The 22,634-nt window shown below is 40.1% G+C and overlaps 1 protein-coding gene across 2 annotated transcripts in view; it reads right to left on the bottom strand.

Annotated features, from left to right (window-relative positions):
• The window catches only part of iqsec1b (IQ motif and Sec7 domain ArfGEF 1b), a 518,432-nt gene that overhangs the window by 242,380 nt on the left and 253,418 nt on the right, over nt 1-22,634 (bottom strand). The window lies entirely within an intron of this gene.

The following is a 22,634-nucleotide window of genomic DNA, read 5'->3' as shown; positions in this document are numbered from 1 at the left end:
GAGGCAAATCTTAGTCACTTTGACAATGGCTATTCAATTTATAGGCAGTCACTACATAGTGAGAGATGCTGTAGATGTATTTAGGTTTAATGAACATTTGCATTTGTATAATTAGCCAGGCAGAAGAAAATTAATGATAAAATCCTTGTTTTTTTAATTACAATGAACTTCAGAAAAGCTTCCAATTTAGTGTACAAAAACATATATCTTATATTTACAGACATAAAGCAGTTTTTAAAGAAATGTTTCAATCACACAGTACTATCTCTCAAACTTAATAATGCATGAGTGATTCTTTCATGTCATTACAGCTGCATGTCCAAATAACTCACAAAATCAAATACATCTCCCATTTCTGTGAGATACTGACAAAGTAATGTAGCATATCATATAAAACAAGAATAAATTTCCCATTCAAAATATTTTTATTTATAAAATCAGTATGAAAATAACAAAGCCTTTAGTACCTACAGCATCTCTGCTGACATCCTAAAATTATGTGAAAAGTTGAGTCACAATCTGATCAACCATATAAGGAAACTGAGGATACATCTCGGACCTTGACCATCTCCTGACAATAATAGAAACTAAGCACAAGGCTCTTCCTCAATCTCCTCCTTGTAGTGGCTGAAGAGCTGCTTCCCAACGCGCAGTGCACACACCATTCATTAGGTGCTGTGGACATAATGGTCACTGTGTCAAACTCCAAGAAAATGCAGGGAGCAGCACCAGCCTCTATATATGGGCTTACCTTAATTCACTAAAACATTGGACTTAATCAGAAGCAATTGTTAAACACTTCTCAAATTTGGCTACCCATAGAAATGTGTCTAATTCTTATGTCTGGTCTACAATGACATGCAAACTATGACACTAACCAATGGGTCTACAACCAAGGAAGGTTGCATTTTCTTTATTTTTTAATTATATTATAAATAGTCTTTATTTAGTTTTAATGTTTTAATTGATTTAGATGACAAACATTTGAATGAATGTATTTAGAAATGAGCCATTTGGTCCAGCCCAATGAAATGTTTTTCTATTTGCTCCTTTAGTAGGGTCTCCATTTCATTCAAACTTGTGAAATACCAACTCCTCCATTGTGACCCGCCAATATTTTTCATGTCAGAATGTTTGCAAACACAGAAATCCCAAACCTCTTTGGGTTTTGCTGACTGTGTTCCAATGTTGTATTCCCTGTATATATAACCAGTATCAGGGTCTGAACCTGTTACAAATTCCTAGCATTTATCCTGGGAAGTTTGTCCCCTGAAACAATTCCAGTTTTACATTAAAAGATGCCAGACTTAAAACTGGCTACAAGAAGCAGTAGTGACATGTGAACTACGATTTTTGACAGTTTAGCTAGATATTAATGTCATATGAAATTGCTAAGTATGAGAATTTACTATACCATATACCTTTATTAAATCACTAGGCCAGCACAATAAACATTAAATGTCAGCAAGGCATTGGTTGATTAAAGAGGTGTTGCTGGGAAATCATATTCTAAGCCTTAATGCACGCGAGTATATAATCAGAATCAGAATCAGAATCAGGTTTATTATCACCGGCATGCGTTGTGAAATTTGTTAACTTAGCAGCAGCAATACAATGCAATACATGTTAATATAGAAAGAAAAAAAATAGATAACTAAGTAACCAGGGATGGGAGCTCAACGTTCAGGGATATTCAATATTCAGGAGGGATAGACACGAAGGAAGGGGAGGTGGGGTGGCGTTGCTGGTTAAAAAAGAGATTAACGCAATAGAAAGGAAGGACATAAGCCGGGAAGATGTGGAATCGATATGGGTAGAGCTGCGTAACACTAAGGGGCAGAAGACGCTGGTGGGAGTTGTGTACAGGCCACCTAACAGTAGTAGTGAGGTCGGAGATGGTATTAAACAGGAAATTAGAAATGTGTGCAATAAAGGAACAGCAGTTATAATGGGTGACTTCAATCTACATGTAGACTGGGTGAACCAAATTGGTAAAGGTGCTGAGGAAGAGGATTTCTTGGAATGTATGCGGGATGGTTTTTTGAACCAACATGTCGAGGAACCAACTAGAGAGCAGGCTATTCTGGACTGGGTTTTGAGCAATGAGGAAGGGTTAATTAGCGATCTTGTCGTGAGAGGCCCCTTGGGTAAGAGTGACCATAATATGGTGGAATTCTTCATTAACATGGAGAGTGACGTAGTTAATTCAGAAACAAAGGTTCTGAACTTAAAGAGGGGTAACTTTGAAGGTATGAGACATGAATTAGCTAAGATAGACTGGCAAATGACACTTCAAGGATTGACGGTGGATATGCAATGGCAGGCATTTAAAGGTTGCATGGATGAACTACAACAATTGTTCATCCCAGTTTGGCAAAAGAATAAATCAAGGAAGGTAGTGCACCCGTGGCTGACAAGAGAAATTAGGGATAGTATCAATTCCAAAGAAGTAGCATACAAATTAGCCAGAGAAAGTGGCTCACCTGAGGACTGGGAGAAATTCAGAGTTCAGCAGAGGAGGACAAAGGGCTTAATTAGGAAGGGGAAAAAAGATTATGAGAGAAAACTGGCAGAGAACATAAAAACGGACTGTAAAAGCTTTTATAGATATGTAAAAAGGAAAAGACTGATAAAGACAAATGTAGGTCCCCTGCAAACAGAAACAGGTGAATTGATTATGGGGAGCAAGGACATGGCAGACCAATTGAATAATTACTTTGGTTCTGTCTTCACTAAGGAGGACATAAATAATCTTCCAGAAATAGTAAGGGACAGAGGGTCCAGTGAGATGGAGGAACTGAGCGAAATACATGTTAGTAGGGAAGTGGTGTTAGGTAAATTGAAGGGATTGAAGGCAGATAAATCCCCAGGGCCAGATGGTCTGCATCCCAGAGTGCTTAAGGAAGTGGCCCAAGAAATAGTGGATGCATTAGTGATAATTTTTCAAAACTCGTTAGATTCTGGACTAGTTCCTGAGGATTGGAGGGTGGCTAATGTAACCCCACTTTTTAAAAAAGGAGGGAGAGAGAAACCGGGGAATTATAGGCCGGTTAGCCTAACGTCGGTGGTGGGGAAACTGCTGGAGTCAGTTATCAAGGATGTGATAACAGCACATTTGGAAAGCGGTGAAATGATCGGACAAAGTCAGCATGGATTTGTGAAAGGAAAATCATGTCTGACGAATCTCATAGAATTTTTTGAGGATGTAACTAGTAGAGTGGATAGGGGAGAACCAGTGGATGTGGTATATTTGGATTTTCAAAAGGCTTTTGACAAGGTCCCACATAGGAGATTAGTGTGCAAACTTAAAGCACACGGTATTGGGGGTAAGGTATTGGTGTGGGTGGAGAATTGGTTAGCAGACAGGAAGCAAAGAGTGGGAATAAACGGGACCTTTTCAGAATGGCAGGCGGTGACTAGTGGGGTACCGCAAGGCTCAGTGCTGGGACCCCAGTTGTTTACAATATATATTAATGACTTGGATGAGGGAATTAAATGCAGCATCTCCAAGTTTGCGGATGACACGAAGCTGGGTGGCAGTGTTAGCAGTGAGGAGGATGCTAAGAGGATGCAGGGTGACTTGGATAGGTTGGGTGAGTGGGCAAACTCATGGCAGATGCAATTTAATGTGGATAAATGTGAAGTTATCCACTTTGGTGGCAAAAATAGGAAAACAGATTATTATCTGAATGGTGGCCGATTAGGAAAAGGGGAGGTGCAACGAGACCTGGGTGTCATTATACACCAGTCATTGAAAGTGGGCATGCAGGTACAGCAGGCGGTGAAAAAGGCGAACGGTATGCTGGCATTTATAGCGAGAGGATTCGAGTACAGGAGCAGGGAGGTACTACTGCAGTTGTACAAGGCCTTGGTGAGACCACACCTGGAGTATTGTGTGCAGTTTTGGTCCCCTAATCTGAGGAAAGACATCTTTGCCATAGAGGGAGTACAAAGAAGGTTCACCAGATTGATTCCTGGGATGGCAGGTCTTTCATATGAAGAAAGACTGGATGAACTGGGCTTGTACTCGTTGGAATTTAGAAGATTGAGGGGGGGATCTGATTGAAACGTATAAGATCCTAAAGGGATTGGACAGGCTAGATGCAGGAAGATTGTTCCCGATGTTGGGGAGGTCTAGAACGAGGGGTCACAGTTTGAGGATAGAGGGGAAGCCTTTTAGGACCGAGGTTAGGAAAAACTTCTTCACACAGAGAGTGGTGAATCTGTGGAATTCTCTGCCACAGCAAACTGTTGAGGCCAGTTCATTAGCTATGTTTAAAAGGAAGTTAGATATGGCCCTTGTGGCTACAGGGGTCAGGGGGTATGGAGGGAAGGCTGGGTTCTGAGTTGGATGATCAGCCATGATCATAATAAATGGCGGTGCAGGCTCGAAGGGCCGAATGGCCTACTCCTGCACCTATTTTCTATGTTTCTATGTTTCTAAATCGATTACAGGAAGTGTATATATACATATATTGAATAGATTAAAAAATAATGCAAAACAGAAATAATATATATTTTAAAAGAAAAAAAAGCGAGGGCGTGTTCATGGGTTCAATGTCCATTTAGGAACCTTATGGCAGAGAGGAAGAAGCCTGTCCTGAATCACTGAGTGTGTGCCTTCAGGCATCTGTACCTCCTTTCTGACGGTAACAATGAGAAAAGTGCATGCTCTCAGTGCTGGGTTCCTTAATAATGGACGTCACCTTTCTGAGGCACCTCTCCTTGAAGACATCTTGGATATTACTGAAGCTAGTATCCTTGAAGCAGCTGGTTAATTTTACAACTTTCTGTCACTTCTTTTGGTCCTGTACAGTAGCACCCCACACCCATACCAGACAGTGATGTGGCCTGTTAGAATACTCTCCATGGCACATCTATAGAAGTTTGAGTGACTTAGTGACAAACCAAAACTCGTCAAACTTCTAATGAAATATAGCCACTGCCTTGCCTTCTTTATAGCTGCATCGATATGCTGGAACCAGGTTAGATGCTCAGAGATCTTGACACCCAGGAATACAAACATGCTCTTTAAAGATACCAGTTGATAATCCTTTATCAACTAGATATTGGAAGATAGAAATTTAGGTTTCAACAGAACTGAATTTATATAGTGCTTATTTACTAAGATATTGATATGATTGGAAAAATCATTGCTATGAGCAGAGTTTAGTTAAGAGCTAAGAAAATTTTAGTTATATTTCCTAAATCCTTTGCTATTGATCCAAATGTTACTTCCTCTGTCACTTTAATGGTGGGAAAGGACATCTAAGGGACATACCAAAGAAGGATGAACTACCTCTCACAAAGATAATGACAATTAAAATACAGAAATGTAATTTGTACAGAAACTGTCGCTGTTTGGCCTTAGCGCTGCCATGTGTCGCTGGATTCTGGATTTCTTGACAGAGAGACCACAGTCAGTCCGTGTTGGCAGGAACATCTCTGACTCCACTGCACTGAGCACTGGATCCCCACAAGGCTGTGTGCTTAGCCCATTGCTGTTTACACTGCTAATACATGACTGTGCAGCCAGATTCAAGGAGAACCTGATCATTAAATTTGCAGATGATACCACAGTGGTGGGGCTCATCAGCAAAAATGATGAAACAATGTACAGGGAGGAGGTCAAACAACTAGAGAGCTGGTGCAGGGATAACAACTTGATGCTTAATGTCACCAAAACCAAGGAGATATCGTCGATTTCAGATGGTCTCAGCCTGAGCACACACCCCTCTCAGCATCAGCGGCTCCACAGTGGAGAGAGTGGAAAACATCAAGTTCCTTGGGGTGCAGATCTCGGACAATCTCACCTGGTCCAGGAACACCACTGGGATTGTGAAATGGGCCCAGCAGAGATTGCACTTTCTGAGGAAGCTTAAACAAGCATCACTCCCCACTAACATCTTAACTACATTCTACAGAGGCGTGGTTGAGAGTGTGCTGACCTTTTGCATCACAACCTGGTACTACAGCTGCAGTGCTGTTGACAAAAAAGCCTTGCAGAGGGTGGTTAGGGGAGCAGAGAAGGTTATTGGGGTCTCCCTACCTTCTGTCCAAGACCTCTTTCAGAGTCGATGCCTCCAGAAGACACGGTACATCATTAAAGACCCCTCACACCCTCTCCACGAACTGTTCGTTCTTCTGCCATCAGGCAAACATTACAGGAGCATCAAAACTAAAACCACAAGGCTACTAAACAGCTTCCTCCCACAGGCAGTCAGACTGCTAAATAGCTGCTCTACCTGACTCTGCTTTGGACACTTTTAACTTGCACTGGACACTTATAACTGATTTAACTGACATGTGTCTGTTGTGTTTTACTACTTATTGTTATGTTTATTATTTAGTGCTGCGTTTGTTATGTTATGATTGCACTGCTCCTGAGAAACGCTGTCTCAGTCTGCTCTGCAGAGCTGATGTACGGTTAGAATGACAATAAAGTTTTTTGAATCTAAATACATCCATTTCTTCCCCAACCACCACCAATACAGAACTAGATAAATGACATGGTAGCTTTTTATAGTGATACAAAATACAAAAAAAAAGCATATTATAAATTAAAAATGAAGGTGATATAAATTCACATCAGAGAAGTTTTGAAACAATTTTATCTAAAAGTTTGTTCATTATGTGATAGCACCACATAATAGTATCAGCGTATAATTTCAGAGGTGGAATTCAACATGCTGACAAGACTTCAGAGCATGGTCCCTTCAAAGCTTTGGGTTAACCCAAACTTGTAAAGGTTTTCTTTACTGCCTTCCAGGACAAAATAACAATTAAAATGAATCTACCAAATTTCGCTCTCCGGAGTGGAGAAAAAAACTTCTGCTGAGACTATTTTGATAAGTACTGCTGTAATTTCTTCATTTCTCATCACAGTTCCCACTGTCACAACTATTTGCTGTTTTTAGGTATTAAGTCTTATGTGACAGAAAGAAATGTATTGTTTCCTAGTATATAACAACTAAGGAACTAAAAACTGTAATCATAGAAACAATTATAAATAATTGTGATAGATAGTACCACACCACACTTCTTTAGGATATATCACAAAGCATTTGAAGTACAAATAGCTATTGTTCCAGTAAACCAACATCATTATTTTAAAATGTTTTTTCTCTATTGGGACAAAAGCTCTTATGGCCAATTATTGCAATTGTAATCACAAGCAGGAACTTTGAACATTTATTGGACTATCTATTTCAAATTATATGTTTTTCTACATGAATGTCAATGATTTCTCCAAGAAAATTTCACAATATGTTTACATATGGAGGAATCTAAAGTGGGGGCTTATATGGGAAGCAGGGTTTGAGGGTCGGCACAACATTGTGGGCTGAAGGGCCTGTACTGTGCTGTACTATTCTATGTTCTATGTTCTATATATCCAGTTACTAAAATTCATTGACTTACTTGCACCAGTCAGGTCAGTAGCACTGTGACTGGATCTGAGGTAGCTCAGCAGGGAAGGGTAAGGTCGGGCAGAGCAATTGTGATAGAAAGCTCAATAGTTTGGGGGGCAGACAGAGAGTCTGTGGCTGCAGCAGAGATGCTAGGATGACACCTCCCAGGTGTCACTGTCAAGAATATCTCTGAACAGCTGCAATAAGGTCTGAGCAGCTGCAATTTACTTTTGATATCGCAGCCACCACCCTGCAATCAGACATTGTCCTGGTGTCTGAGTCGACTAAGCAAGTGGTGCTGCTGGAGCTGACAGTCCCATGGGAAGATCGCTTGGAAGAGGCCTTTGAAAGGAAGCTCTCCAAGTACGCAGGACTGGTCAGCAACTGTCAGCAGGCTGGATGGAGAGCGAGGTGTTTCCCAGTGGACGTTGGTTGTAGGGGATTCGTAGCCCGTTCCTTAGTTAGAGCCTTCAGCATTTTGGGCATCAAGGGAGAGAGGAAGAGGAGAGCCATACGCAGTACCACTGAAGTGGCAGAGAGGGCCTCAAGATGGCTGTGGCTCAAACGAGGGGAGCCATGGAGTCATAAGTAGCTAGCCATCTGGACATAAGCTGGGGTCTGATCAGCCCCAGCTGGGTCACCTGGAGGAGGTTGTATGATGTTGAAAGACCTGAAACACCCGATGATTCCAGGAACATCACTGAAGATGTGTCCAGAAGCATCAATAGATGTATGTACACAGCAGGGGGAGGGGGGCTAAACAGCCAAAGGACATTGTACACGTTGTTACAAATGACACAGGCAGAAAAAGGGACAAGTCCTGCAGAACAAGTATAGGGAGTTAGGTAAGAAATTAAAATGCAGGATCTAGGGTGGTAATCTCTGGATCACTCTTGGTGCCACAAGCTACTAAGCCCAGGAATAGAAAGATAGAAGAGCTCATGCAGGGGGCAGGGTTTCAGATTCTTGGATAGAAATATAGAAACATAGAAAACCTACAGCACAATACAGGCCTTTCAGCCCATAAAGCTGAGCCGAACGTGTCCCTACCTTAGAACTACTAGGCTTTACCCACAGCCCTCTATTTTTCTAAGCTCCATGTAGTCATCCAGGAATCTCTTAAAAAACCCTATGGTTCTGCCTCCACCACCACCGCCGGCAGCCCATTCCACGCACTCACCACTCTCTGTGTAAAAAACTTACCCCTGACAGCTCCTCTATACCTACTTCCAAGCACCTTAAAACTATGCCCTCTCTTGCTAGCCACTTCAGCCCTGGGGAAAAGCCTCTGACTATCCACACGATCAATGCTTCTTATCATCTTGTACACCTCCATCAGGTCACCTCTCATCCTTCGTCGCTCCAAGGAGAAAAAGCCGAGTTCAGTAAACCTATTTTCATAAGGCATGCTCCCCAATCCAGGCAACATCCTTGTAAATCTCCTCTGCACCCTTTCTACGTCCTTCCTGTAGTGAGGTGACCAGAATTGAGCACAGTACTCCAAGTGGGGTCTGATCAGGGTCCTATATAGCTGCAACATTACCTCTCGGCTCTTAAACTCAATCCCACGGTTGATGAAGGCCAACGCACCGTATGCCTTCTTAACCACAGAGTCAACCTGCATAGCAGCTTTGAGTGTCCTATGGACTCGGACCCCAAGATCCCTCTGATCCTCCACACTGCCAAGAGACTTACCATTAACGCATTAATTAGGATTTCTTCTTTTACAAGATGGACGGATCAGGCTGCACCTAAGCCAGAGGGAGGCCAATAGAAATTTGTTTTTGCTACCAGGGAGGGTTGAAACTAGATTGCAGTGGAGTGGGACTTAAGAGACCAAAGTCAGTAAGAAGACAGGGGTACATGCAGCAAATAGTGTAAGGCCATCAATCAGGATAGCTATGTTTACAGTAAAAGGGCAGCTTGGACTACTGCTTTAAATTCCACCTACATCAATGCACGTAGCTGAACAGGTTAAGGCAGATGAACTGAAGGTGTGGATTCCCTCTAAGGGCTGAGTTATTGTGGCCATAACAGAAATGTGCCTGAGAGAAGAGCTGTACTGTTCATGGATACTTCAGTGTAACAGAGGAATATGTAGGAATGGAGGTCAGAATCAGAATAATAGTTAAGGGAATAGAAACAGGTCCACAGGGTTAAAGTCCTGAACTGGAGTACAGCCAACTTTAAGGTCATTAGGCAGGATCTAGCTGGTGTTGACCAGGCAACTCTATTTAAAGGCAAAGGAACAGTAGGTAAGTGGAAGGTTGTTAGAAGGGTAACGTCAAGAATCCAAGTGCAGAATGGTGTTGTTAGGATGAAGAGTGGACATACCAAATTCATTGAGCCCAAGTTGATGAGAGATATCGAGGCAATGGTCAGGAAAAAGAAGGAAGCGTACATTAATTTTAGGCAGCAAGGTACAAATGAATACCTCGATGAATATAAAAAGATTAACAGCATGATTAAAAGGGAAAGCAGGGGGGCAAACAGATAATATGAGATGGATTTGTCAGGCAAGTTTAAAGATAATCCTAAGAGGCTCTTCAATTATATTAACAGTAAAAAGGTGACTAAGGAGAGACTAGGTCTTCTGAAAGACCAACAGGGGCACCTCAGTGTGGAGCTGTTGGAGATGGCCACAATTTTTCATGTATATTTCTCCTCAGTTTTTACAAAGGAGAATAACATGGGTGCAAAAAAAATGAGGGAAATGAGCAGTGAGGTCTTGGAACACATGTATCTTATGAAGAAGAAGGCACTTACAGCCTTGAAGCACATTAAGATGGGCAAATCCCCAAGGCCTGACCAAATGCATCCCAGACCATATGTGCAGCCAGGGAATAAATCATAGAGGACCTTGTAGAGAAGGGGATCCCAACCTGGGGTCCATGGATAGGGACTTTGTCAGGGTTCATGGCATAAAAAAGGTTGGGAATTCCTGTTCTAGAGATACTTGTTTCATTATTAGGCACCAGTGACATTCCAAAAGATTGGAACTTGGCAAATATTGTTCCATTGTTCAAGAAAGCACAGGCTGGGGAACCACAGTCTAGTGAGGCTGATTTTAGTTGTAAGGAAGTTACTGGTGGGAATTCTGTGGACCAAGATCTACCATCACTTACATAGTCAAGGCCTGATCAGAAATAGTCAGCATGATTTTGTATGCAAGAAGTTATGTCTGATGAATCTTTTGGAGTACTTTGAAGACATAACACAAGATAAAGATGAAGGTAGGACAGTGAATATTGTCTATATGGACTTTAGTAAGGCCTTTGGCAAGATGCCACATGGCAGGCTAATCTGAAGATTTAGACATATGGGATTCATGGGAGCTAACAAGATGGATTCTGCTCACTGACAGCAGCAGAGGTGACCGTCGAAGGTCAATACTTCAAGTGGAGGCCTGTGGCTAATGGAGTGCCCCAGGAGCTAGTCTTGGAACCCCCTTTATTTATTTATGTAAATGATTTGTCTGTGAATATACATGACATGATTAACAAATCTGCTGTGATAATAACTTAGGGAGTCTTGATAAAAGCAGGCTGCAATGTTCTACAACAGGGGTAGGCAACCTTAAGCACAAATGATTCTCTAGCATGCATTATTCATTAATTTGAGGCAAAACATAACTAGATGTATTTAAATGGCTAATTCCCATATTTCAAGTTTTTAATGGCATTTATCTGGCCCACCGTCCGCTCATTAATACACGATCTGACCCACAGAGGCAAAAAGGTTGCCAACCCCTGTTCTACAAAGTCATTTTGATCAGTTAAGAAAATTGGCTGGGGAACGGCAAATGGATTTCAAATGAAGTAAGTGTGAGGTGATTCATTTTGGACATTCAGTGAATGGCAGGGCATGGTCATGTGTTGTGGAACAAAGGAACCTGGGAATACAAGTGCACAGTTCACTGAAAGTGGCTGCACAGGTAGAAAGAGTGGTGAAGAGGCTAGAGAGTCAAAAGGAACATGAGAAGTAACTTCTTTACACAGAGGGTAGAGAGTCTCTGGAATGAGCCATCAGTGGAAGTGGCCAGGACAGGTACAACAGACACATTTAAGAGGCAATTAGACAGGTACATAGAGAGGAAGGGCTTGGAGAGTTATGGGCTGAGCACGGACATTTGGGACAAGCAGGGAGGAGGCTGTGGTCAGCATGGACCAAATGGGCTGAAGGGTCTGTTTCTGTGCTCTATTACCCTTATGATTCTATTATTTTGATATTTAACATTCATCAAGCATACCAGATCACATCTTGTATGAAAGGCATAGGATGTCTCACCAAGTGATTTTACAAAAATAATCTCACTGATTATAAAACTGCCTGTATTTGCATAACAATATAGCAAAATATCAGAAGGCACTTGAGTGTTATTAAAAATGTTGATACAGAGCCACAGAATTTTGTTAGAGATGCAGTTTTTTAGAATTACTTCAAAAGGAGCAGAATGTGAAAACAGAAGTAAATTACATAATCTTGCAAGCCTATTCCACTCTTTCATGATATTCCACTCTTTCATGATATCAAGATGAATTTGTGAATTATTTTGTAAACCTGCTTTCTAACCCTCCCTCTACCCATCACTTAATACCTATGGTTCAAAGTAATAATCTTAGAATCAAAATCAATTGATTTTTGCATCAAAGGTTCAAAGTTTCAAAGGTTCGTTTTATTTTCTAAGTATACATGTATAAATAGAGAATTAAATAGAGAAAGACTAAAGGGTGCAGATGAAAGAAAAGACATCAACTCCCTCCCAACCAGCATGAAACAAGCTTGAAGACCCCAAAATTCTCCCCCGTCGCTTGCAGCAAAAAATATCCACAGAACAATCAACGTTCTTCTACACATAACAATCCCTGACCCCCACACTCACAGAAAAAAACAGCAACAGTAGCACCAAATCCCCTAAATCCTCTACACACAAAAAAATTAACAGGTCACCCAGCCGCCAATCGACCACAAGACAGAAAACACTGAAAAACTGAAGGAAATTGATATAAAGTACAGTCCAATAATCACACAAATCTCAGAATATGAGAAACATCTTCGTTGCATACGAGGAAAACAGCCACATGAACTCAGTGCTTCCATAAAAAGCGACTGCCGACCTAGGTCCTAAAGCCACCGATCTAGGGTTGAACACTGCCCACCCAAGGGCTGGACATGCCAATCTGGGTCCAAACACACCGATCCAACTGCCGACCGTCTCATGCTGAGCCATCGCTACCCCCTCCGCTTTCACCTCGATGCTTCAATTTTCCTCGCCATTTTAAGACAGAGTCATTCATGGCCCCACGCCTCATCTCTGGTCTTTTCCAGGAGTCAGCTTGTGTTCTTGGATGTTTTTGGCCGTCCATCTCTGATCTCCACAAGGCAGATCTCTGGACACAACACAACGCTTCGATCAAGATTCAAATTGTACAACACAGACTCCAACAGTTTCTGTAACACGAACAAGATAAAAAGAACAAGCAAGAGGCATAGAAAAAGAGAAATAATAGGAAAGTTTTGCTATCTGGAAGATGGCAACTATGGAATCGATGTTTGTTGGTGCCATCTTGACCGGGAGAAACAAAGGCCAATTGCTTATGAATTTCTAAATCCATTTTTAAAATATTTTGTATGATTTATAAGTTCACCCCAAAAAGGTGATTAATCTTTAGACCATGTGTTATAGTCTTCGACTCCGCAACTACCTCCATTAATTCTATCTACTGTATCTGTCTTCCTTGCATTTTGTAAACATTCAGATAAACACATATTAACTTTCTAATTTTCAGGAAACACAACCTTGTTTGCGTAATCTCTCATCATGGTCAAACCCCAGGAGTCTAAGTACCATTCTAGTAAACCCATTATATACTCCCCAACAGATTTAAAATTTAGTTTCTGTAACTTCCTTTTGTATCCAGATGTGGTTTAACTGTGGCTTTCTACTGCTCTGGGATGTCACCTAGTTACATTGGTCCAGTCCTTGAGACATAAAAGCCAGCATTCAGATAACTTTATCAATTGCTCTTTGCAACTATCATATTTAATAATTTAAACAAGTAGATGACCATCAAACAACCCCACTCATAGAGATTTTGTATCCCCAACTTTTCACCTTTCCACCAGTTGTTCAATACACCAGTATATCGATTTAAGTTACAAAGAAAACAGGCCGAATTTGTCAGTTTTCTTATTATATTTTTGCATTTCCATAAATAATATTGCAATCTAGCTCAGTAAAAAAAAATTTGAACATGTGCCTTTCTATCACAACATGTAATATGCTATTCTCCAACCAAATCAGCAATAAGGCCCTTCGTTGGTCAGGGTTAACCATGGATGTTGCATCCCAGCTGTCTGCATCAAAGTTGATATGCAAACCAGGACAGTACAATATAGAAAGCAAGCTGGTCCAAATCAATACACTGCTTCAAATTCATTAGCTTCAACTTATATTTGGATGGACTTCTATCAAATGCCTTTGGACGTATATTGTCTATCAATAACATTCATAAGTATTCCGTATTCCCTGGCCCAGAAATGTAATCACCTCTTCAAAAAAATTCAATCATGTTTGACAGATATCACTTATCCCTTACAAATCCATGCTGATACTCTTTGATCAACTGAAAATGCTTAAGACTTTTGATCATATTCTTCTTCAATTATTGACACTAGCATTTTTCAACAGATGTCCAACTAAATGATCTGTAATTCCCTGTTTACCTGCTTTGGTTCTAAATAATGGAAAAGCAGCATGATTACCCAATCTGAATAAATAGGTCCAAGTGGAAGGTTATACTTGTGCACCTGCAAGGTTGTTACTTATTTTCTTTAAAACTCTAATGGAATCTATGTGTAAGATTTTAATGTCATTATTTTCTTCATGGCTGAAATGTCGTGTACTAATTTTGGCAAGTCCCTATCCAATTCAATATTGTGTCATAACAACAGAAATTACTGAAAACAGTCAGCTGGTTAGGTAACAAATAAGGTTAATGTTTCAGATCAATGATACTTTTACAGAACTCAAAGAGAAAACAAACTCACTTTTAAGTTGCAGTATACGAGAGATGAATAGGACAAAGGATATATGGTAGGTGCCATGGTAATAAGTTGTAAAGGGTCATTTAGAGAAAAAAAGAGCCATGAGCTAAAATACTCTTTCCACTTTTCTGATCTTTTCTTTCATGCTTTTTAAAGCACCCACATTGCTCTTGACTATCCATTTTATTTTAACTTAATTATAATTTTAGTTCTGATGTTGGGTTACTTATTGATACATTAACCTTTTTTTATTCCATGGATTCATTGTAGGTAATAAAACATAAAATATTGGGGATATTCATTGAATTGCCAGGTATTCCTAGCATTTTCTGTTTTTGCAGCTAACAAAACATAATCCTGTACTTTCAGATGGTGTGAGTAATAACACAGGTAAATGAGAAATAGAGTGGCCAAATATTGATCTTTTTGTGATTCTGGAGCATAAGACTACAACAAAGCAAAATAAAGCAATTAAGTAAATTTCTTTACCACGATTCAACATATAGGAATGGAAACAAGTACATTGGCAGCATTTATAAAATCTTGTCATAAATAGGAAACACTGAATTTCTAGGCTTGCCAAGATTCTGTTTAAAATTCTTTGCAATAAGACTACTTGCCTGGCAGATGTTCTGACAACATAGCTAAAAGACAAGAAAATCTGCAGATGTGCGTGTTGCTTGATAACATAGCTATCTTATCAGGGTTTGTTTTATTATTTTAGGAGACTGCTGTGGAACTATTTATGGATTACCAGAAGAAAACCGATGTAGTTAAATGCCTGTATCATGTAGATGTCAATGTAAATTATTTCTGATTATTGGAGATTTTTTGTGTTTTACATAAATGAAACAATGAATTAATGCCAATCTTTGTACCCCAGCTAATCTCCACTTTTCAAATTTTCTCACTCTCCTACTCTACTCCATCAGTATCCTAAAATTAATGCAAGCCCAGAATGCTACCCAAAAAATCTGGAAATACAGTGTTGTCAGGTTGCATCCTTGAAGTGTCCCCTACACCTCTATTCCAATATCCACAGCTTTTATCATCAGAATGTTCAGGAGACAATATAAAGCAATTTCATGCTGTTTTCTCTAACTCATAGTAACTACTCCCATCTGTTAACCCCCCCGCCCCTTTGACTTCCTTTATCCCTTGAGCCCCTTTAACCTGTGTCTTTCCCCTCCCCCATCTCATGATCTACTATCATTTCCTCCTTCTGGTTCCCCATCTCCTCCCCTTTGTCTACTGTCCTCTCCTATCCGACTCCTCCTTCTTCAGCTCTTTACCTTGTCCACTATAACTTCCCAGCTTCTCACATCATTTCCTTTCCCTGATCTCCCACCTTCCTATGTTCTACATCTCACCTGGATTCATCTATCACCTGCCAGCTTGTGATTCTCTCCTTCTCCCTCTCTTTTATTCTGGCTTCTGCCCTTTTTCTTTCCAGTCCTGCTGAAGGGTCTCGTCCTGAAATATTGACTATTCATTTCCCTTCAAAGAAGCTGCTTCACCTGCTGAATACATCCAGTGTTTTTTTTATGTGTGAATATGCGCGTGTGTGTTGTTCCAAATGTCTAGGCTCTGCACTCTCTCATGTCTTCATTCAAGGCATTCCTTTCTTTTTAAATCTTTTTATTGAGTAAGTATACAAAAAAGGTAAGCCATATAAACATTAATACAATGTTAAAGTATAATAAAATTCCAAAAGATAACAATACCAAAAAGAAAATACTACAAACAATGTAATTTAAGCATAAGAAACCAAGATAACATAATAGTATACTAGATTTTATATATATCAATGGAAAAAAAGAAAAAAAAAACCCCCCAAAAAAAAACCCACCGTGCAACTAACTAAAAGCAAAGCAAAGCAATGGGCTAACTTGAAACCAAACAGAGTTAAACTTAAAATCACGTCCTCAATCCCGACCTCCATTAAAACAGTGAAAAAAAACAAGAAGGGTAAATATTACATTAAATGAAAATATCGAATAAAAGGTCCCCAAATCTGTTCAAATTTAAATGAAGAATCATAAAGGTTACTTCTAATTTTCTCCAGATTCAAACATAAAATCGTCTGAGAAAACCAAAAAAAGGTAGTTGGAGCATTAAGCTCTTTCCAATGTTGTAAAATACATCTTTTCGCCATTAAAGTAAGAAATGCAATCATTCTACGGGCTGAAGGGGAAAGATTACTAGAAATTTTAGGTAGTCCAAAGATAGCAGTAATAGGGTGAGGAGAGATATCTATATTTAATACCTTAGAAATAATATTGAAAATATCTCTCCAAGAAGTTTCCAAAGTAGGGCAAGACCAAAACATATGAGTTAAAGAGGCTATCTGCCCCGAACATCTATCACAGAAAGGATTAATATGCGAGTAAAAACGCGCTAACTTATCTTTGGACATATGTGCTCTATGCACCACTTTAAATTGAATTAGGGAATGTTTAGCACAAATAGAGGAAGTATTAACTAATTGTAAAATCTGCCCCCAATCATCCACAGAAATGGTAAGCCCCAATTCCTGTTCCCAATCTACCCTAATCTTATCAAATGGAGCTTTCCTGAGTTTCATAATAATATTATAAATCATAGCCGATGCACCTTTCTGACATGGATTAAGGTTAATTATCGAATCTAAAATATATATAGGAGGAAGCATTGGAAAGGAAGGAAGTATAGTACTTAGAAAATTTCTAACTTGTAAATATCTAAAAAAATGTATTCTTGATAGGTTATATTTATTAGATAATTGTTCAAAAGACATAAGGGAACCATCTAAAAATAAATCCAAAAACCGTAAAATACCCTTAGTCTTCCAAGTTTGAAAAGCGCGATCCGTAAAAGAGGGAGGAAAAAATATGTTACCTAAAATAGGAATCGCTAACCCGAATTGATTAAAATCAAAAAATTTTCTGAATTGAAACCAAATACGCAAAGCTTATTTAACGATCGGGTTAGAGACCTGCTTAAGGCGTTTCGAATCAAAAGGAAGAGATGAACCTAAAATAGAACCAAGTGTATAACCCTGAACAGATTGTAATTCCAATGCTACCCATTTAGGAATAGATAGTATATCCCGGTCAAGTAACCAAAATTTCATATGTCGAATATTAATAGCCCAATAATAAAATCTAAAGTTAGGTAATGCTAAACCTCCATCTCTCTTAGCTTTCTGTAAATGTATTTTACCCAGTCTCGGATTCTTATTCTGCCAAATAAATGAAGAAATTTTAGAGTCGACTTTATCAAAAAAAGATTTAGGAACGAAAATTGGTAATGCCTGAAACACATATAAAAATTTTGGCAAAAAAAACATCTTAACTGCATTAATACGACCAATCAAAGTTAAATATAAAGGAAACCATTTAGATGAAAGTTGAGTAATATGGTCTATTAATGGTAAAAAGTTAGTCTTAAATAAATCTTTATGTTTACAAGTAATTTTAATCCCAAGATATGAAAGGTAATTATTAATCAATTTAAATGGAAATTTATAATATAAGGGAAGATGTTTATTAATCGGAAAAAGTTCACTCTTACTAAGATTTAATTTATAACCTGAGAAAAGACCAAATTGTGCTAATAACTCTAAAACAGCAGGAATAGATCTCTCAGGATTAGAAATATATAAAAGTAAATCATCAGCATAGAGTGATAATTTATGGGACTTTAATCCCCGAGTTATCCCAGTAATATTTGAAGATTCTCGAATAGCAATTGCCATTCAAGGCATTCCTGAAGTGACCAATAAAAAGAGAAGCTGCATCTCTACCAATGACTTTGCCTGCCAGGGGCTGCATAAATATCTAGAATGTGATCAGAAGATTCTATTGACACAAAGCAATAGCAAATGAACAAAAACATTTAGCCTTCAGAACTTTCCCTTTGCTGAAATTATTCTCATTTCTATTGGATACAAGTTTAGGTTAAGGCAACTTTTTTGATTACATTTCCAGTCTTCCTAATAACTACATTTGCACCAGGTGCATCCAGCTGCAGCTCCGTACAAACCATGTTAGTGAACTGGAGGTGCAGCTGGATGACCTTCTGCTGAAATGGCAAAATGAAGTAGTGATTGAGAGAAGCTACAGGGGGTTGTCATCTCTAAGTTGAGGGAGGCATGTTATTGGGTGACTGTCAGGAGACAGAAAGGGAATAAGCAGATAGTGGAAAGTTTAGTGGTAGTTAATAGTGCTATTCCACTCAATTAGCCACTTCCACGCAGGAGGAGTTCACATACTGTACTGTACAAGCAGGGTTACCAATAAAGTTCAGTTAAGTACCTGCATACTGGCATCCTGGTGTCAATATTCCTCAGTAGCAAACACACAATGGTGTCAGAATACGTTGAATCATTGATGAATTGATGCTACAGACCAAGTAAGATCCCCAACAAGAAAGAATTTACAGAAAGACTGTTCTTGTTCACATACATCTATGAAAAATATCCACAGACTTATCAATCTAAATTGCCTGTGCTAGTTTGCTAAACGTATGCACATGAAGCATGAGCTGAGAAAGGCCAGGGTTGCTAGGCAATGCGTTTAAGCCAGGGGCGGTGCTAAGGTGGCACTAGCTGTTGCTATAGCCCCAGCAGAAATTACAATAGCACCACCAAGAAATTAACTGAAATTTTACATACAAAATGCAGCTGCTTTGCTTTCTCTGTATAGTTTTGGATACAGCTTGTTTCTCCAGCTGATCTAGTGAAACAGCGCCCCCAATTACCATAGCATCCACGCAGCAATAAAGTTATAAACTCTGTGCTGGTGTATGGTCAGATCCACTCTGCACTTATGCTTATTCATTCATTGTCAATGTCTTGTCGTTGCTGTCCTCAGATCAGTTAAGTTGATCTAAGATCACTTAAGGTGGTGATGTCACTTACTCTCACTAATGCGAGAGATTGATAGTATACATCCAGACGCAGATCCATGGTCTCGCTATCGGATGCCCCACACACAAACTCACCGTGCTTTTACTAGCGTGGATCTAGCACGTGCATTATTTTGGCCGGCGTGAAAAATGGATCGATTTTTAGTGAGAAAACGACCTCATCCAGAGTAATCAGTGGTGTCTCAGCGTGAGCCTGTCTTAATTGAAAGTGACATGCAGAAAGAAGTAAGTGGGGATGAGGACGACAGCAGTTCATCGAAGGAGTGTGACGGCGAAGTAGAGGAACAAGAAATGGAACGGGATTCGGAAGAGAACGTGGATGAAGCTGATCTTAGTGCTAGTGGGAATACAGTTAACAATGTTAACCAGCAGCCTGAGGAAGACCCCGTCGCCAGCATTGAAAAACTACCCTTCGCAACAGTTTTGAAATCAGCAAAGGAGTTTTATTCATGGCTGGTTTGACCTGTACTCCTGGCTGGAGTATTTGATCACGCAAGATACTACGTTCTGCTTCGCATGCAGGCATTTCCTGTGTGGAGGACATGGGTTCCATTCTGAGTCTACCTTCACTGTCACTGGTTACCGCAACTGGCGGAAAGCTACAACAGCTCTTAAAACCCACCACGTAAGTGCAGCTCATAAGTTTGTGATGGAGGCATGGGCTGAATTCAGATTGAGAAAACAAGATGGTTCAAGATTGGGAAATATGCTTGATAAAGGACATGCAAAGATTACCCAAGAAAATTTTGAGTATATGAGAGCTGTGATTGAGTCTCTACGCTATACTGCGTGCCCAGGCATTGCCCAGCGAGGACACCGGGAGGATGATGGATCTGGCAATAGGGGAAACTTTGTTCAGTGGCCCAATACTATGGAGTGACTGAAGTGAACCTGACTGCAAAGCTACATCAGGTTTGGCGTCTGCTGGAAACAAAACAAAAGCAAGGACAGACAGTGAATGACACAGTGGAATTTTTAGCTCTAATGAGACCGTACCGCGATGCGGTTATAGATTTATTCAAACTAATCTGCATATCACTGACTCTGCTTGTGACATCTGCCTCATGCAAACGTAGTTTCTCTTGCCTCAGACACCTCAAAAACTACCTAAGGAATAGCAGCGGCGATGCTCGGAGCAGCAACTTGGCCCTGTTGGCCATAAACAGCCGGAGGACCAAGGCACTTGACATCCAGAAAATCATTGGTGCTTTTGCCACCAATCACAACAACAGACGGATTGTGCTTCTCTGAAAACATCAATGGTGAGTGCAGTTGATTTTTTAAAAAAATTTGGGCCTAGACTAATGCTGATTGTAATTATTATTTTGTGGTGGATACCCCATATTCCTTATGTCTCCTGCAAATCCTAAACTATTACATTTACTGCTATTAAGCCTACTGGTTTTGCTTAGACTTCCAAGCGGTGATTCTGTTGATTTTTGTTTCAAATTCAGTAGCTGAATTAATTGAGGTATTGCATGATCAGAGTACGATTTGTCCAACTCCTGGTAAAGCTTTGCATCTGTTGTTTGCCTTATTTGACTTTGATAACAGTGTATCTTTTGGCATTGTCTGTCTATGTAATGCAAGTAGCAGTTGACGTCATGGGTTAGTTTTGTGTTTTTCAGTTGAAAAGCACGCATTTGACGCTGATTGCGGGACTGTGCGTGATTCATGTTGTGCGCTGTGGGGCGGGTGCTCTGCTGGTTTGTTTGTTTATGCTCTGTGTAGCCCAGTTTGTCTCCGGTACTGTTGACACTGTCACAGTTCATTTCCATATTAGATCTATTAATTGCTCAACAGTAGCATTTATAGTAGGCACATAATGCTTGAAACTGACTTTTGAACGCCATGCGTCTGGCCTTGCGAATACATATTACCATGGGGTACATCCCTCAGCACCATCACTGAATAATTCAGCCCCACTGTAGCACCAGCAAGAAAAAATTTCCAGCACTGCCACTGCTTCAAACTACACCCAAAAGTGGACACATTGTAATAATCTGTGGACCACTAGCCTGTTGTCAGCAACAGACAGAACTCAAACATGAAAATGATGCCAAGGTAAAGTTGGAAGCTGTACAAAAATAAGGGTACAAACAAGGTGCAGTCAGAAAGACTACAGAAAGAGATGACACTAGAGCTCAGCTCAAAGCAGGCAAACGAAACAAAGAGCAAGTAAAATGCCCAATTGCAGGAGATGCGGCAAGTCTCCATTCCACATCAAAATGTTCTGTTCAGCAAAATAAGTGCAGTGTCACCAATGCAATAGGGTTGGCCATTATAAAATCCAGTGTCACTCAAAAACTGTTTTTAATTGGTTAAAGAAGAACATGATTCAGAGGAAGAGAGAGCTTTCCTTGAAGCTCTAGATTCAAATAGACAAGCCTCGCTTCCTCCGGTTCCGTTGTAAAATGAGGCAGTGATGTTCAAATCATGTTCAAACTGGGGCAAACATCACAGCCATCCCCAAATGTCTGTTCACAAAACTGGCGAAGAAAACAAGATTATGCTAAATGCAATGAAGATAGTGTTCATGGGGCCAGAGAAACATAAACTCAGTGTGAAAGGAATATTTACTACTTCCATCCATAAAAAATGAGAAACAGTTAGAAGAGGATGCCTATTTTGTACAGAATCTCTGTACCACCACTGGGACAACATGCCATCAAATAGCTAAACCTTATTTAAAGGTTGGATTCACTAAACAATTTTCAGTGGCAGGAGAAGTACCTGGATTTGTTCACAGGCCAGGGGGTACTGAAAGAGAAGTACCTTATCCAAATGAGGCTAGGAGTGATGACCTATTCTGTATCTGCAGTGAGGCGTATACCAGTCCCATTGATGGACAAAGTCAAAGCTGAACTAGAGAGAATGGAGGCATTTAACATCATAACTAGAGTGAATGGACCTACTGACTGGTGTGTGGGCATTGTTCCTGTTCCCGAGCCAGATGGCACAGTGAGGATCTGTGCTGATCTAACCAAACTGAGCAATGCAGTGAGGTGGGAGAAGTTTATTCTGCCCTCTGTTGAGCACGCATTAGGTATGCTCAGTGCGGCAAAGTTCTTTACCAAATTAGGTGCAAACTCTGGGTTCTGGCAGGTCCATTAAGCTCCTGAGTCATAGAAGCTCACAACCTTTATCACACCATATGGACTCTATGCCTTCAAAAGGCTCCCTTTAGTCATCTCATCAGCCCCTGAACTCTTTCAGATGAAGCAAATTTTGGAGGGACTGGAAGGAGTAGTCCGCCATATGAACAATATA

Source organism: Mobula hypostoma, chromosome 15 (genome assembly GCF_963921235.1).
Source record: "Mobula hypostoma chromosome 15, sMobHyp1.1, whole genome shotgun sequence".
In the NCBI taxonomy this organism is placed as follows: domain Eukaryota; kingdom Metazoa; phylum Chordata; class Chondrichthyes; order Myliobatiformes; family Myliobatidae; genus Mobula; species Mobula hypostoma.
This window is presented reverse-complemented; position numbering and strand designations above follow the sequence as displayed.